The sequence below is a fragment of the Papio anubis genome, chromosome 2 (assembly GCF_008728515.1).
Source record: "Papio anubis isolate 15944 chromosome 2, Panubis1.0, whole genome shotgun sequence".
In the NCBI taxonomy this organism is placed as follows: Eukaryota; Metazoa; Chordata; class Mammalia; order Primates; family Cercopithecidae; genus Papio; species Papio anubis.
The window spans coordinates 187,487,036-187,505,660 of record NC_044977.1 but is presented as its reverse complement, the minus strand read 5'-3'; the positions used below and the strand labels follow the sequence as shown (position 1 = coordinate 187,505,660).

Sequence of the window (18,625 nt, the reverse complement as noted above, 5' to 3'; positions counted from 1 at the left end):
TTGGTGGAAAATTAATTATCAGCTAAAAGACTGCTCATGGGAAGACAGTCCTATGGCAATACCATCTTGGCATTTCAAGAAAGTGTCCTTTTGAGATAAAATTCAGGAGAAAAAAAAAAACACGCCACATGAAATAGAAGTCTTATCTACAAAAAAAAAAAAAAAATCCTTACTGAAAAGCAATGGTACTTAAAACTGTAAACTGTCAGGCCTATAGTGATGAAGGAGACACAATATGTTGTGAACCCTCCTAAGAGCCTTGGTTTATATCATTATTTCTATAAATCTTCTCATGATCACACCGTAACTGAGGAACACTCAAGATTCAAACTCAAGGCTGTGGTTAAAGCCTGTGCACTTTTCATTATACCCAGCTTCCTTAATACCAAGACCTCCGGAAAAGGGAGAAAAGGCAATGAATTCTGCTGCCAGCCAAGGAATTTTCTCATTCTATTTACCATTTCAGTTAAGGTATCAACTAGCCCTGTAATCTGGGGCATGAAGACATATCATAAAGACTGATCAAAGTCTATTCTAAATTACTCACTGAGCAGAGTGTTTCAGGACAGAATGGGACACCAGGAAGTTACCAGGGGACTTTATTTTTGTGGATCTATTATTTTACCCTCAAATTAGCATCGTCTTATAAATTCTCTATTTCTGTGGATATCACCATCCTTCCCCTTCCATTCTAAATATGAAAAAATGAGGAGGCTGGATTCATGGCCTCCGAATGGCCATTGGTCCACCTGAGCCACTCTCCTTCACATACCTCATTCAGCTCCATGGTGTTACCCAAGAAAACATTCCATCTGGTGTCACTCTGTCTTTTCTGGATGTTCCATTTCCAGGATATGCTGCCTAGTTACTAAGTTAATCTGTTTAGAATGTGCCTCCAAACATGTCTACTACTTACGCCTAAGCTTCTGGATACCCCCATTACCTATAAGATAGTCATTTGCTTGTCATTTAAAGAGCTGTACAGTATTTCTCATTTCTATTTTTCTAGTTTCATTTCACATAATCCCACATTTATGCCACACATGGCAGCCAAACTGACCTATTTGATTTTCCAAACATACGCTGAATTTTCTTAGCTCTAGACTATTATCTTAAGACGATGGCTTTCCTAATACAGGGTTATCCTATTTTACTTCAGCTGATCATTGAAGACTGACCACCACTGAATCTGCAGTCCTAAAGCCTGTTCTTGTTTTGCAATATCACCATATTGAGATTTTGACCATCTTTAAGTTCCTTCTAAGATGTCACTTAAAATATTCTTATTATAGTATGTATCTCTCTCTCTCTCTGTCTCTCTCTGTCTCTCTCTCTCTCACACACACACACACACACACAGAGTTGCCCTGCATATCCCTTCTAGATTCAATTACTCATCTTTCATTCATAGTATGGGGTTTTAATAACAACAAGTACTTTGGAAGTGTTGCTTGCAATAAAGAAACATAAAGGCCGGGCGCGGTGGCTCAAGCCTGTAATCCTAGCACTTTGGGAGGCCGAGACGGGCGGATCACAAGGTCAGGAGATCGAGACCATCCTGGCTAACAAGGTGAAACTCCGTCTCTACTTAAAAATATAAAAAACTAGCCGGGCGAGGTGGCGGGCGCCTGTAGTCCCAGCTACTCGGGAGGCTGAGGCAGGAGAATGGCGTGAACCCGGGAGGCGGAGCTTGCAGTGAGCTGAGATCCAGCCACTGCACTCCAGCCTGGGCGACAGAGCGAGACTCCGCCTCAGAAAAAAAAAAAAAAAAAAGAAACATAAAGCACCCTTTGTAAGAGATTGAAAAGATGTCCCAATGTTTGCATACCAGTATACTTAGGAGTGAGTACTACAGTACTTTTCTATAATCATAAAACTGCCTGACTTCATTTAATGTAAGGTCAGAAGTAGAGGCGAGCTTGGTGCGATAAGTACTTTCACATAATCATCATTCCCACTCCACCATACACCGAGGGAACTTTGTTTTTTTCCAAGTCACAGATGGCATAAAAGAGAAAATGGAAGAACAGCTGGGAGTTTCACAAAGGTACCTTTGGCTCTCTCAGAAGCTCAGTTCAAACTGTCCCCACAGCCAGAACAAAGCAGTGAAAGAAGGAAAATTGCCCAATATTAAAATGCTTTATTTCACTTGAATTGCCTCGAATTGCTTCTATCCTCTCTTTAGCTTTAACTTAGGTGACCTGGCAGGTATAATTGCAGTGTGTGGCCTCCTTGAATAACAGCAACAAAGGCATAGTCCTTGGGAGCTGCCGACAGTGATGGCCTATAGGTGTCGCTGGCCAGCCTGAGCATAGACAGGAAAAAAAAAAAAAAAAAAAAAACGAAGACTGGGATGAAAGGATGGAGAAGTCAGAAATATAAGACAGAGCAACTCAGTGGTGAAATGGAACACCACAGGCTCACTCCTCTGCAAAAGAGTCGTATTTGTAAAATGGGAAAAACTCCTTCAAAATTTAGTCCTATTTGAGTAGATGTTATAGTTTACATTTCAATCAGGAGAAAGTAAAATAATGAGACATTTAATGCAGAACATATTTTATACATATGTAGCATATTCACCAGAAAAACAAAGGGTTTCTGTATCAGATTTGGGGATTGGGTAAATAATTATTTATGTGTAATTCTAGGTTAATATATAAACCTGGACTTTCTCTGTTCTTGAAAATTTCTGTAGCTGGAGCTTCAGTCTTCAAAATGTAACCTCCTACTTAACACCTTCACCCAATCCTCCTAGGAAAAATGTATTTATTTATAAAATAAACATCAAGAGCTTACTATATACCAGGCAATATTTTAAACACTGTGGATACAACTGTCAATGAAAGATGCACAGTCTGTGACCTCATCGAACATGTATTTTAGTAACGGGAGCAGGGGCCAGTGAGTAAAATGAGGAGAGGAAAGGAATACATAGATAAACATAAATAAGCCTGATGTTTTGGAGAATGTGAAACGACCTAAAGAGTATAAAGTGATGTGATAGAGAAGAACTGCCAGCTGTGGATGGGGTGCTGTAATTAAGGTCATCAGGGAAGGGTTCTCTGAAAAAGAGATATTTGAATTGTGATCTAAAGGCAAAACTAGTCAAATAAGAGGGAGAGAGATAAGGGGAAAAGAGAGGAAGAGAAGAGAGAAACCTTGAACCCAGAGCATTCTAAGTGAATGGTCCATAATGCTAGAATATTTCTGGTCCAAGTGTACTAAGGTACAGAGGCCCTAATATGGTTTGGCTGTGACCCCACCCAAATCTCATCATGAATTGCAGCTCCCATAATTCCCACATGTCATGGGAGGGACCCAGTGGGAGGTAATTGAATCATGGGGGTGGTGCTTTCCCGTGCTGTTCTCGTGGTATTGAATAAGTCTCAAAAGATCTGATGGTTTTATAAATGAGAGTTTCCCTGCACACTCTCTCTTGCTCACCACCATATGAGAAGTCTCTTTCCTCTTCCTTTGTTTTCCACCATGATTGTGAGGCCTCCCCAGCCATGTGGAACTGTGAGCCAATTAAACCTTTTTCCTTTATAAATTATCCAGTCTCAGGTATGTCTTTATTAGCAGCGTGAGAACAGACTAATATAAGCCCTAAAGTGGAAATTAATTGGAATAAGCTTGCGTTATTTGCCAACTACAAAGAAAGCCACGGTAGTTGGAGCACAGTGAACAAAGTGAAAAGTGCTAAATATGGAAAGGTGGAATAGTTGGCAGAGGTCAGCGGTTGAAAGGTATAGTTGGTCCTGAAAGGGGGACTGAATTTGATTCTAAGTTCAGTGATAGAAAGGATTACTTTTGAAGACTTTACACAGAGGATTGATATGTTCTGATCTGCATTTTAAAAGAACCTACTTCTGTGAGGTAAATGGACAGTGTAAAGCAAGACCAAAGAAGAGAAAGAAGACAGAAACTGTAATAGTTCAGGTGTGAGCTGCTGGTGGCTTTGAGTCAGAACAGAAGCAATGTTACCTTCATCATCCTCCTCTAGTACTGAGTGAACCTATACTATAGAATTATCACACTGAAGGATATTCTAATTTATATGTGCCTGCCGCCTGTGCTGGACAATGAACAACTTGAAGATTGAGGCTATATTTTATTCATCTTCCTAGCCCCCATCGTTCGGGGTGCAATGCAGAGCTGACCCTTAAAAAATGTTTGTAGCATAGATCACAGTAGAATGGTCTTTTCCCATGATCCTGAAAAGTACCATTGATGTATCAGTCAAGAACCTATGATACCAACCTTAGTCCACGACTTATAGCTCTTCATCTTGGGTGGATTATTTGACCACAATATTCCCCTAACCTCAGTTTATTCACCTGTCAAGCTCACAGTCCTATTAATAACAAACTAGAAATGAATGAGAAAGGGCTTCGTAAAATTACATTGCAAAGTCCCATTGATTGCAAAGCATTATTATCAGTTCTGTTTCCTCTTCTTAAATATTAGCTTTTTATATTGGAAAGAAAGATTTCTTTTTCTTCAAATTAGAACTCACTAGGTGTCTCTCTGAAAATCTTAGGAAATGTCCTGGCGATTTGGGAGTGCAGAATGATCCTTTACTCCTCCCAACCTGCTGTAGGTGGTGGTGGTTTAGAAATCACAGATAATTCCTACTCCTTATAAATTTTCCAACCACCCTAATTCTTCTCTCATGCAGAAGACTGGGTTCTATTCATGAATCAAAAGCTGACACATAAATAAATGTGTGGAATAAAGGCAGTGTGGTGTAGAGAAAAGACCACAGCACTTACAGTCAGAGGCCTGAAATCTCTTTTTGGTTTTATCACCTTCTAATATAGTTTGCAGCATGAATTAGGCATATCACTTACCATATCTTCTGTCTAAACTTTCTATCATATTGAGGAGACTAGAAAAGGGTGTTTGGATTTCCTACAACATCCAATTATCTTGTTCTCCAACATTAATTGGTGCTCAAATTCAATTCCGATACCAACTACCCAGAATTAACATCAATTCAATTCCGATACCAACTACCCAGAATTAACACAGATCCCACAGGTTAAGGGTTCAGTCCTGCAAGCCTGCCCCCACTTCAGATGCCAGTCACAATGAGGTCTTCAGGCTACCTGCACTTCGGCCTAACAACTATACATCTGGAGGCTCTTCACAATCCCCCTTTCAGGCTCCATAATTTACTAGAATGACTTACAGAACTCAGGAAATCATGATACTTACAATTACCGTTTTATTATAAAGGAAACAATTCAGGAACAGTCAAATGGAAGAGGTGTGTGGGGGAGAGGAAGCATACAGAGCTTCCGCGCCTTCTCTGGGTACACCACTCTCCCGGCACATGGACATGTTCAGCAACACGGAAGCTCCCTTGGCAAAGTGTGTGTGTGTGTGTGTGTGTGTGTGTGGTGTGTAGAGACAAGGTCTTATGTGCCCAGGCTGGAATGCAGTGACTATTTACAGGCATGATCATGATGCACTACAAACTCAAATTTCTGTACTCAAACAATTATTCTGCCTTAGCCTCTCAAGTAGCTGTGACTACAGGAACGTGTCACTGCACCTGGCTATGTTTCAAAGTTTCTATAAAAGTTTGGTTACATAGACATAATCGATTAAAGCATGAGTTATTAAACTCTCCAGCTCTTCTCCCCTCCACGAGGTTGGAGATGGGGCTAATAGTTCTCATTCTTTAACCACGTGGATGGTTTTTCTTCTAGCAACTAGCCTGCATCCTGAAGCTATCTAGGTGCCCAACAAGTGTTATCACATAGTGTAAAATCAGGAATGGTCAAAAGGGGCTCATTATGAATAAAAAAATTCCAAGGGTTGTAGGTGGTTTGTGTCAGGAACCAGTGACAAAGACCAAAGACATACTTTTATTATACCACAAATGGCAATCAATTAGGTTATTTCTAATTTTTCTTCCAGTTCTAAATATTCTGCCATTGGTTAATTTTTATTTATACTCCAGTTCCTAAAGTCAGTTCTGTACTATTGAGCACAAAACCACATGGGTATAGATGTATGTGGATTATATTAATCTTAACACAATAGTAGGATAAAAATGGTTAGCTCTTCATTCCTTACCACTATCGCAAAAGGAAAAGATTCTTGATGCTAATAAAATTACCCAAGATTAAGAAGAAAGAGACATTTAAACAAAAATAACTATTTGAGAGGTGGAGGAAGAAAACAATGCAATAATCTCATTAATTCTGACTTCCTTCTAGATGTCATCATATCTTAGACTGTACATAATAGCAAATGTTTTTTCCACAGCTGTTCAAGTAAATAAACTACTTTCTGAGGGGACTGCTTAAAATCAGGTAGGACAGTGAAGTTAAACATCAAATATATATATATATATCCATATTTGTGAACAAAAATATAAGTAATGATAAGCTACTCACACCAATTTACCTAATCATCAAAACACAAATTATAAAATTCCAAATTTAAAAATAAAGTTAAAAAGAAAGAGAAGCAAGGAAAAAAAGAAACTAGCCTTAGTTCCTATAAATCAAACACAATGAGAATTTTCTGCTCTTGCGTTTTGGTCCCATTATTATTTTTGTGAGAATTGTAACTGGAGATTTGTCTCTTTGGGATACATAAGCAACTATGGTAAGGGTTTTCCTCTCCACCTACAGATCAAAGTAGATGCCACGTTTTTCTCCAGATGACTTCCTGTACATTCTGTATTCTCTCATGGCCAATAACAAGTGATCAGAAAGTCACTAACAAATGCTTTCCTGTTACCTGGCAAGAAACCATAAAGCAGAGGGTCTGGCAAGCTAAACTTCCAATTATTCCAAAAGTAACAAAGGTTATTTTCAGTCAGTCAAGGGAAATCACATTTACAGCACCACCTTGTAAAAGAATAAGGAACAGGCTTGCCAAGGTAAGGAGCCAAAAGCGAACCTTTCTAAACTCATTAAAGGAAATTTTTCAAATGCTTAACTTCTTTTTCATTATCTATTAGTCATTTCACTATATATGTGTATGTACATGGACAACTCAGTTTGGAAAATTTTTCTACTTATTTTCAATATTTTTCTCTCAGTACAATTATTTCACTATTAATCATCAGAGCCACATAAAATAAAGGCTGTATGTATTGTGCCTACACAAATAAATATGGTTTTATATGCAAGCAAAATACTTATTATATTCCTTTTCTGTATCCCCCTCTTCTCTCCTTTGAACCTCTTTTCTTATAATGCCATAGATACCAAGATGCTCCTTTTTTTTAATAAATGGAAAAAATAAAGGCCAGGGAATTCATGTCTAATAGTTTATCACAGCAGGGCATAAATCAGAGCAACATAAATAGTGTGTGTATTATCTAGTATTCCAATCAATATTTGTTCTACAAATTAAAAATGGAAAACACATGGATACTGTGCTGCTTATTATTAAGTTGGTTTTCTGAATTTTAGGAATAAGATTCCCAAATGATTTACTCCTTAAATTGTGCAAACTGTCATTCTAGATGTTTTCTTTTTCTGTTTATTTGCAGTGTGTAAAATTAAGTAGCCCGGTGGTTCCAGATTTTCGTGTGCATAAGAAGTAACTAGAGTATTTGTCACTCATTACCAAACCCTATTCCCAGGCTTTGGTTCCAGACAACTGAAGTGGGAGCCCTCTAATCTGCATTTCAACCAGTTCGCAGATCATTCTAAAGTGGGTGACCCATGGCAACACTTTGAGGTATAATGTTCTGATTCGAAACGATCTCATTTTGCCATTTGAATTTGTTGGCCTCTTGTGGGATTTCTGATTTGTGTGTACCTTCTCCCTCCCCCATTTAATCAGTTAATTTTCCTCTCCTACCATGTTTTCCATGTAATATTTTGTCCTTGGATCTATTTCTATTCTATTTTTATATTACTGAATCTTCTGAATTTCTTTTTCAGTCAGACACTGAAAAATAAATCTATATTATACTCCATAGTAATGTTCCCTCCACTGTATAGCTGACAATCTAGGTGTTTTAAAACTAAATAACCTTACGGCAATTTACTCATTGTTGTTTTTAACTAATGTGCAATTCTGTTCAGGCTGACTTTCCTAAAACACTGAGGATTTCTGAGTGCTGATACCTCTCCAGTCCTATTCTGTGACCTCCAGCCTCCTAAATCTAATTATCTCCAACTTCAAAATCTGCCTGAGTAAAATCTTTAAGCAGAAAGAACAGGCACAGCTGTACTCTAAGCATAGCTCTATTTACTACAATTGTTTTAACTTTTCTAATTAAAGTTTCTACAGTTAGGCATTTATAGAGTATTTGCAGTAATTTTGTTTTCACCACACTGAAGGTAGGTCACTAGCCTCCACAATTTGAAGAAAAAATAGGTAGGGAAAAAGCATTTTTTATATATATATATATATATATATATATATATATATATGCATACACACACATATACACAAACACATAATATATAGGTATACATTGTATATATAGTGTACACATTATAAATGTATGTAAACCTATAACACACATATGCATATAAATAATAGAAAGCCACATGGTGCGGTAGAGAGAACTCTTTACAGTGGCTGTTGAGCAACACCTTGATTCTGCCATTAGCTTTATGCAACATTCCTTTCCTTCCTTAGGCTCAGTCCTCATATTCCAAATTGGGTTTGAATTTGATAGTTTAGAGGGGTCTGAGATTCCTTCCAGACCAAGTGTCATGGGAATCGTAAGGTCACAGAGGGGTCAAGTTGCGCGCTTTCTAAATGATCAAATAGGCACCGTTTTAAAGCTAGAAAGTGATCTGTCCATAGGAGAGATTGTACCATAATTCCACGTTCAGCCCATTTCTAGTCTGCATTGACAGCTTCTGTTCTGGCACAGGAAAGTGGGAACTGAGGCAATTACTTACCTTAATACTTACAATGGCTAAGCCTATTCCTTTCATCTCCCACACTCTTCATTCTAGCCTGAGTTTCAAGGTCACTGAACTTCTGTGTTTCCAAAGCTAATCTAGTTCATAGACATTATTGTCATCTCTTGGTTTCATAGTAGTCACCACTCTCTCCTCCCTTCCTAACAGAAAGGTCCTTTCTCCCACCTTCAAAAACCCAGCTTGGAACCTTTCACAAAAGCATATTTTGTAAACCTAGAACTGAACTTCCAAAAGTTAATAGGATGGCTAAAAAAAAATTCAGCTCTGCTACTTACATTCTCTGAGACCTTGAACAAGCTTTTTAATTGTATTGGGCCTCTGTAGTTGAGGATTACAACACCCACCTCACAAAATTTGTGTTGGCATCGAAGATGATGAGGTGCAAAGACTGTCCCAGACGTGGCTCGTTGCAAATGACTGGAAACCATTAATGCCTCATATTTCCAAGGAATGTGTGAGAGATTAATTCCTTTTTACATCATTTAAAGTCTGTAAAACTATAATGTTATTGTCGTTATTTGAGAAACAAAGTTCAGCGCTGTGCAAAGAACACATAGAACACTGCCCACGCACATCCTGCCACTGTCATTTAGAAAGAGTTTTAATTCCAAAAAAAAAAAAAAAATACATAAATAAATAAATAAACAGGAGCGAGGAAGCTATGCTGCTGGACCTGATTTCTACCTGATTTCTGACATCGCATGTGAGTACATCTCTTGCCCTTTGTGGATGTCCAGGAGCCCATCTGTGAAGTGCCGAGATGGAGCTGTGTGACCTCTAAGTGTCCTTCCTGTTCAGAGATTGCAGTGGTACAGTCAGAAAGTGGCTCTGCCATGACAGCCCGGCACCCCGGGCGGGCAGGCAGGCGGGCACTGTGCCAGAATGACTCCCTCCTCGCCTGGGAAGGGTTTCCCTCGGCCGCAGCAGCAGCAGCTCCAAGGAGGCTGCAGGCAAGCGGGGGCGGCACTCCCACGCAGCTCCTCAGAGACAAGACAATTGCTGCCTTCCAGCCATCAATAATGCAGTGTTTTGTCAGCAATATATTCCCTCCAAAATTAATGAAACAGCCCTTTTAAATTCTCCTGTCACTGCCTCATACAGCAGAAGCTGGGCTAGGCTTCCTGCTCTCTAAATACATATAAAAGCCATCTAAATTGTCTGGAGGCAATATCTAGCTTGCTGGGACACAATCTAATCTTTTCAGCCGCCTACAGAAACAAGGAAAAGCAAAGAAACCCAGCACCAATGTGTTTGATCTTTATTGCAAAAGGCACTCACTCTATCACGCACACAAGAGCCCACACACCTGGGCAAAAGTCTATGGACATCCATCTTCTCAGTCACTTCCACTTTGCCATTTTCTGCAATGTGACCTAGAGGATACCATTAAGGAGTATTAGAGGTGAACTTAACTGCAGATATTATCTAGGCACTCCCCCTGCTTTTTACAGGTGAAGAAACTAAAATCCGGAGAAAGAAACAAAGAGCTGCAGTCTACAGTCTAGGGTCCTAGTATTCTGAATCGGCTCTTCTCTTCTTAATGGGCATAAGATTCAGTGGGTCTCAGGTGAGACCCTACAGAGTGTCCATTTCTAAGAAGCCCCAAGTCCTACTGACGGTGGCGTTCCACGAAGCATATTTTTAGTATCAAGTAGCTAGAAAATCATAAGCCCCACTGAGGCGAAGCCAGTTATTTTTTACTGTGTTCCCTGCACCTGACAACATCAATCCAGTAGGTATTTAATAAACGTTTGTCAAATAATTACTTAGTACACCTAAGAGGCAGCATTGCATTGTGGCTGGAAACATGGACCCCGGAGCCATTCTCCCTAGGTTCCCATCCTGACAATGACATCAACAAATTGTGTGCCTTGGGCAAGTTATTTAGCTGCTCTGTACCTCAGTTTTCTCAACTATAAAATTGCATTACTGATAGTATAATGTCTTATAGGTTGCTGTGAGGGAGGGAAATGAGCTAATATGAATAAAGCTCTTAGAATAGTATCTGGAAAGTGAGAATACAGAAATATGACTTACTTATGGTCACATAGCTATTTAGAGATCTGGGCAATTTATATTTTGTAACATTGTAGTTCAGTAATCACCATTCATATCTTTTAACATTTTAGTTCAGGATCATGAAGCAATACCTGGCAGAAGAACATTCTATTTACTTAGTTATGAAGGATGGCATTTCTACCCTACAAACCTTTAGAGCTATAAAATGTAAGTGTAAATCACATAAAAAGACATTCTCTGATTAAAGGTAGCTGATAATTGAACATACACATTTAAGCCAACCAGAAACTGAGCTCAAGCCTTATAGAGCTGAGTTCAAATTCCAGGTCATTCACATCTAAACAGTGCACAGGTAAACCACTTATTCTCTCAAAATGACAATTGGCATATAAATAAAATGGAGAAATATCTAATTTAGAAAAAATGGTACACAGAATACATGAGATAATTTATAAACTCAAAATGACAATTGGCATATAAATAAAATGGAGAAATATCTAGCTTAGCATAATGATATATAGAATAAATGAGATAATGTGTATCAGGTATATAATGCTGTTTTGCACATAGAGCTCAAGATATAATAGCTAGTAACTGTGGTAGCAGTAAAGCCACAAAACATCTACAAGAAGTATAGGTTGGAATAAAGCAACTATCTGTTCCACAGGTATGCAGACTGGCAGATTATTCATGCTTGCTTGTCTTTGACATGATATAATACCATAGTTTGTCTCCAAAACTATAGAAAGATATAAAATGCAACGTGAGTTAGAGGCTATTTCAGGCCAGAAGAAAGCCTGATGGAAATATGGTGAGGCACCAGAATAGGACATTCCCAGACCCAAAAGTTCAGGGTGGAACCAGACACCAGAGAGAAATGGTAGATTACTACATGACTTTATGGACCTTAAAGACAGTATATTGGAATTCTTTCATTTTAACTTGGGAAAATTGAGACACAGAGAGATTGTTTTCCCTCTGATAACAGTTTAAACATGAATAAGCCAGTAACCTGAATCATCAGTACAACCTGAAGTCCATACCCACCATCAAACAGCAACTCCACCAACTCGAGCCCAAAAGTTCAAAAAATACCTGAAGAAAAGCTTCTGGAATCAGCTTTGATATGTTAAGAGCTTAGAAGTCATCAATGAGAAAAAGCTGGACAAACCTAAACAATTACTTTGCTTGGACTTATCAGAGAACTGAGAGTGAACAATTGATTTAAAGACTTCCCACAAAGCTACAGTAGTGAAGCCAACATAGTATGCTGGCAAAAGAATAGACATTTAGTTTGATGGAACTGAATAGAGGAACTAAAAATAGACCCACGCATATATAATCAACTGATTTTGAAAAAGGTACAAATGAAATTCAATAAAGAAAAAATAGTCCTTTCAACAAATAGCGGTGGAACACTTGGATATATACATATGCAAAAAGAGAGAGTGAGACAACATAGACACAGAGCTAATACATCACACTAAAATTAACTCAATATAGATCACAGGCCAAAATAGAAAATGTAACACAATAGATCTTTTAATAGGAAAAATGTAGATGACCTTGAGTTTAATGATGAGATTTTAGGTACAATACCAACTAAACATTGTGATCCATAAAAGAAAAACATATCAATTTAATTTTATTACAATTTAAAAACTCTGCTTTGTGAAAGATATTGAGACTGAAAATATATGCCACAGACTTGGACGAAATATTTACAAAACACATATCTGATAAAGGCCTCGTATCCAGAACATACAAAGAACTCTTAGAACTCAACAGTGAGATAGCAAACAACGCAAAGAAATAAGCAGAAGCTCTGAACAGACACCTCACCAAAGAAGATACACACAGCTCTGAGTCTAGGTTCCGTCTCTCTCTTTGCATTTGTATACATCCAATTGTTCCACCATTATTTGTTGAAAGAACTGTTTTTTCTTTACTGAACTGCAGTTGTGCCTTTTTTTGAAATCCGTTGGCTGTATACATGTGGGTCTATTTTTAGTTCCTCTATTCATTTCCATCAAAGAAGATATACATGTTAAATAAGAACATGAAAAGATGCACAAATCATTTGTCCTCAGGGAAATACAAATTAAAACAGTAAATAGATTTCACCACAATCCTATTAGAATAACTAATACCTAAAACATAAGAATACATAAGAACTAATTAAAAGAGCACCCAATGATTACTGCTGCAATTGCTGGAAAGGATGCAAAGTAAAAGGAACTCTCATTCATTGCTGATAGAAATTCAAAGTGGTACAGCCACACTGGAAGACAGCTTGGCAGTTTCTTACAAGCTAAATATACTCTTACCATATCAGTCAGCAATTGCACACCTATATCTTTACCTAACTGATTTGAAGCCTTATACCCATAGTAGCTTTATTCATCATATCCCAAAACTGGAAGAAAAAAAGTGTCCTTCAAAAGGTGACAAGATAAACAAGATGTGGTATATTCACATAATGGAATATTATTCAGTGTTAAAAAGAAAGGACCTATCAAGCCATACATAAACAAGATGAATCTGAGTCTATATTTTTAAGTGAAAGAAGTTAGTCGGAAAAGACTGTATTCTGTATGATTTTAATGATGTGACATACTGGGAAAGGCAAAGCTGAAGAGATAAAAAGATCAGTGGTTGGCAGGGACTCAGAGGGCAGTTAGAGGATTGAATATGCAAAGGACAGGAGAGTTTTTTAAAGTGGTGAAACTCTTCTGGATTATACTATAATGATGGTTGGCAGGTGTTTGGGTGGCCCGGAAGAATTGATAGGTGAAGAGCAAGAAATTCTAAGGTGGTAAAAATATTCTGCATGAGACTATAACGGTGGTTACCTGGTGGTTTCACGGCACTATGCATTTGTGATAACTCACAGAAATTTACAGTACAAAGAGTGAACCTTCATGTATGCAATGAAGAAAAACATTTATGAGGTTGAAGAGTCCTGGGATAGAGTATAGAGTATGACTAAAAACTAATTGTGTTACAAATTTATGAAATAATCTCACTAGTGGGGATGGGGGAAAAAGTACTGACCTAACTAACTTTGGAATGAGTGAAATTAAGACTGAAGTCAAAAGGAACTGTATATAAGTACTGTGCTGTAATTCAAAAGTTATTTTCCAGCCGAGTGCGGTGGCTCACGCCTGTAATCCCAGCACTTTGGGAGGCCGAGGCGGGCGGATCACGAGGTCAGGAGATCGAGACCATCCTGGCAAACACGGTGAAACCCCGTCTCTACTAAACAAACAAACAAAAATAAGTACAAAAAATTAGCCGGGCGAGGTGGTGGCGCCTGTAGTCCCAGCTACTCAGGAGGTTGAGGCAGGAGAACTGCGTGAACCCGGGAGGCGGAGCTTGCAGTGAGCAGAAATCGCGCCACTGCACTCCTGCCTCGCCACAGAGCGAGACTCTGTCTCAAAAAAAAAAAAAAAAGGTTATTTTCCACATGGGTTAGGTTAACAATTCTGAAACTACTATACTTATGTACTGCAATTGAACAATTGAATAAATGGATGACAGATGGTAGGAGCAAGGTGTCTCATTTTTGTAGTGGGATAACCAAGATTAGGAGGCCAATTCATGTGGTAATGGATTAGAATTGGAGACATCAGTATAAACTCATGTTTAACTTAATGTATGCATAGATGATTACAAATAGTAATATTTATAAGAATGTGCAATGTGTTAGTATACATATATTTATTTGCTGTGTCAGATGAGAGGGCCTGAAATCAATGACATCCCAGTAGCAGTTAGTAAAACTAGCACCTAGATTTTGGTTTCTGGTACCATTTTAAGTGACACCAAGACTTTTTGAGAAATGGTTGATTCTAGGACTAGGAAAGGAAATACACAAGATGGGCTTGGACCCTCTGGTATTGCTATAAAATAAAAAAGTGATCAATAGAACCACATGCTAATGGGGATATGGCATATGGACCCAGTAACTAATTAAAAGAGCGCCCAATGATTACTGCTGCAACGATTAGAACAACAACATAAATAAAGTAATATTAAATTATACCCAGATATCTATAAGTTCATAGTGACATAAATGATTGAAAAAATAAATAAATCGAAGATAATGGACAAATCGTTTGTGCAGAAAAATTCCAAACAATTTATGTAAATACTTTGATTTGAAGGTGAAGCATAACCCCCATTTCTTAAATATGGGTTGCACATAGTGACTTCCTTCCAAAGAGTGTATGGAAACCCAGAGTAACTGCACAGTGGGGAAACCTGACAAACACTACTTTGACTAGGTATTGAAGCTTGACATCAACGGTGATAAGCCAGTGATAGTATATATCCTTGATATAATGTTATCGGAAAAGCATTTGAACTCTACAGCATTTGAACTCTGCGGTCTTCCTCCCAACAACCTATAACTCCAGTCTAATCATAAGAAAAACGTCAGACAAATACCAATTGAGAAACATTTTATAAAATACCTGACCACTAATTCTCAAAAGTGTCAAAGCCATAAAAACAAAGAGAGTCAGAGATATTCTCTTAGCCAAGAGGGACCTAAGAAATTAAGACCAAAAAAATGTAGTATGTCATCCTGGATGAGGTTCTGCTGTACAAAAATTAAACTAGGTAAAAACTAAGAAAATCTGAATAAAGTCTACATTTTAGTTAATAATAAAATATCAATGTTGGTTAATTAATTACGACAAATGCACCATATCAATGTGATGTTAGCAATAGAGGGCAGTGGATGTGGGATATATGGGAGCTCTGTAGTATCTTAAAATGTTTCTGTAAATCTTACATTTTCTAAAATAATAAGGTTATGAGAGATAATCTAAGGTTCTCTTGAATATCTGTGAAAATGCAAATGCTTACTAGAAGGAGCTTTCTTTTATCTCTTATCAGTCACTTCACTGTAGTATGCAGAGAAGATTATGATCAAATTCTGGTATGAAATTTGTAGAAAAGAGATAAAAGAGATCGATGGCCCTTGAATCTAAATAGGTAAAAAGAAGTAGGTTGTTTGTGAGTGGTAGTATAAGAAGGTGGATAAAAGAATACTTTTTAAGTTTATGTTCTTGTAATAGAAAACATAGATACTGCTAAATGCCAAGATGCTCTGGGATAGAGTAGAAAAAAGCAGAATGATCCTTTCTGTATTATTTAGGTCAAGTCATTTGCTAGCTATGGGTTGTTTTCCCATACACTTAGTAAATAAATTGAATTATTACTTCAACAGGGTCATTCAGTTCTGACCTTCTATGATGCCATCAATATGGTTTTAGCGTGGGCTAACTGGCAGATTAACAAAGAAGCAGAAAGTTTTAGTTAAATTAGTTCATTTTTACTTTCATAAGTGTCAAATTCATAGTCAAGGAAAATTGCCTATTGCATATTTTTCTATGACACATTATTGTCTACATAAAAAATAAAGGAACCAAATGAAATTTAGTGACATCTCATTCATCTTTTGATAATGAAAACTTTGCCTTTTAAATAGAAAATTTGCATTTGACCAGAAAGAGGGAATAAAAACTTGGCTTATTCCTTTGGCTTGGTTACATTTCACAAAAACAGACTCTTAGCATAATAATATCTGTATGTCACAGATGCCAGCAATTATTTATAGCAGAGAAGAATAGAAGCATATGTCTATTTAGATAAAGCACATAAAAAGTACAGTCTCTGCTTCCTACTACTGATTGCCTCTTCATGAAATCTCTCAGATGTGACATCATCAAACTCATGTTGCATTGCCAAAATTCCATAAAAAGATACCCAATTTTAAAAATTGGCTACTTTTAGATAAAAATAATGACACCAAAGTTAATGGTACAGGGATGTTTTACTTAGTGTAGAAAGCATCATTAATGAAGGAATATATAAACTAACAAAAATATTTCAATAATACAAATAATTATTTCAATGCATATACAGTTATTTTAGAGAAGTAGGATGCCTATTCAGAATTTAATCTATAATAAACAAAATGAACAAAAAAAGAAAACGAAACCCCATTTATAGCAATTTCCTTTCCAAATTTTGTGACATTTGATGTTTTCATGGTAAGAGTCATTGTAATTGCTGACAGAACACTTTGTACCTCTGACTGCTGCAACCAAAATAGATCTTGGGGATCATCAGTGCAACCATTACATTCTGCAATTGAGAGGCTGAAACATGAACTAGCTAACCAGGACAATAATTCCATACCATGAGATTCCCACTTCATTGCTGCTTTACCTATAGCAAAACACAGTAGTCAGTGATGTGCTGGAGCAGACTCATCCTGGCCCATGGGAGCCAATTTTTAAATATTCAGGAAGGCTATGAGTCAGGTATTAAACCACTGGCAACTTGAAATTGGCAACAGTGGGAGTATTTATTCCACAGAAATAGGCAAATACTTCATATATGGATTTTCTTTCTTTATTCCTTTCTTTCTTTCTTCTTTTCTCCCTTTTTTTTTCTTCAGAGATTTGTTTTCCCAACACACCACTGGTCCCAGCCCTCAAGGTGCAATTATATACAGTAGTTGCCAGTGTCATGTAAAAATAAACTTTATACTAAAGATTGGAATGTTGATATTTTTAAGTTTATACTTAGCATTTCTAGAAAAAATGGTATATTGTACTCATTTGGGAAAAACTTAGAAATAATATTCTATATTTCTAAAGATGTGAACGTATGTGAAATTTATACGTAAGTCTGACAGAGAATGTCAGTCCACAGTACAGGAACTTGTCCTTACCAAATCAGAAATAGGCATAGCTATTTCACAACAGCAGAGTGATTTTTATGGTAATCTTGCAAGGATATGATGATTAGTTAACCGGATCAAAAAAATAATAGGCACAACCTGGAGAAGAGCATGAATAGGGTGGGAGGTGGTAAGAATCCAAAGGAAAAGTAAAATAAAGAGAACAGATTCCCAAAGAAGCTTCAACCTGGTAACAGTAGTTTTCACTCCCACTGGCCGGCTGCTTTAAGTTCTTCTGTGTCAACTTGTTGCTGTGGCTTTGCGAAAAACGAAATGTTGAGTCAATTCTTACTTGTATGATCTAACTTCTTAAAGAAACTGCTAATCATTAAAAAAAATATTATGAAGGCTAAACCATATTAAGCCCTGTCAGAACATTCGTTACAGCCTGGGTGATAAAAATGAAATATTCCATTTTGATTAAGTATAATTTGAGACATTTCAGATATATTAAAATTACAAAAACCGATTAGCAGTTTGACATAGAGGGTTGCAGTAGGATTTCTAATCTCAGCACTTTTGACATTTGGGATGGGATCACTCTTTGATTCTTTGAGATGTGCCTGCGTGTGTGTGTGTGTGTGTGTATGTGTGTGTGTGTGTGAGAGAGAGAGAGAGAGAGAGAGAGAGAGATTAGGAGGTGGAGAGTAGCCTGTGCCTGTAGGATTCTTAGCCTATCACTGGTCCCTACCCGCTTGAAGCCAGTAGCCATCCCCAACCCCAGTGGGCCCATCAAAGGTGATTTTCAACATTGCCAAACATTTCCTAGGAGACAAAGTTGCTCCAGGTTTAGAATCACCCAATCAAAAGTACAGAAAAAAGTTATGAACTCAAGAAACAGGTTTGGAAATCATGTTTTTTAGTAATTGCTAAAGCCTTTTTAATGGTGTCTAAATAAGGGTGAAGATCTCCCAGGAAACATGTATAAAGTAGAAAA

The 18,625-nt window shown here is 37.5% G+C and overlaps 1 protein-coding gene across 6 annotated transcripts in view; it reads right to left on the bottom strand.

The window, feature by feature from the left end:
* Positions 1–18,625, bottom strand: part of PYDC2 (pyrin domain containing 2) — a 100,644-nt gene that overhangs the window by 6,111 nt on the left and 75,908 nt on the right. The window contains exon 2 of one of the 6 annotated variants that reach the window (XM_021934986.2): positions 9,257–10,285. The exons of the other annotated variants lie outside the window; for them this stretch is intronic. The gene's annotated coding sequence lies outside the window, so the exon portion shown is untranslated. The remainder of the gene's footprint in view (positions 1–9,256; positions 10,286–18,625) is intronic. 6 annotated transcript variants of the gene reach the window in all.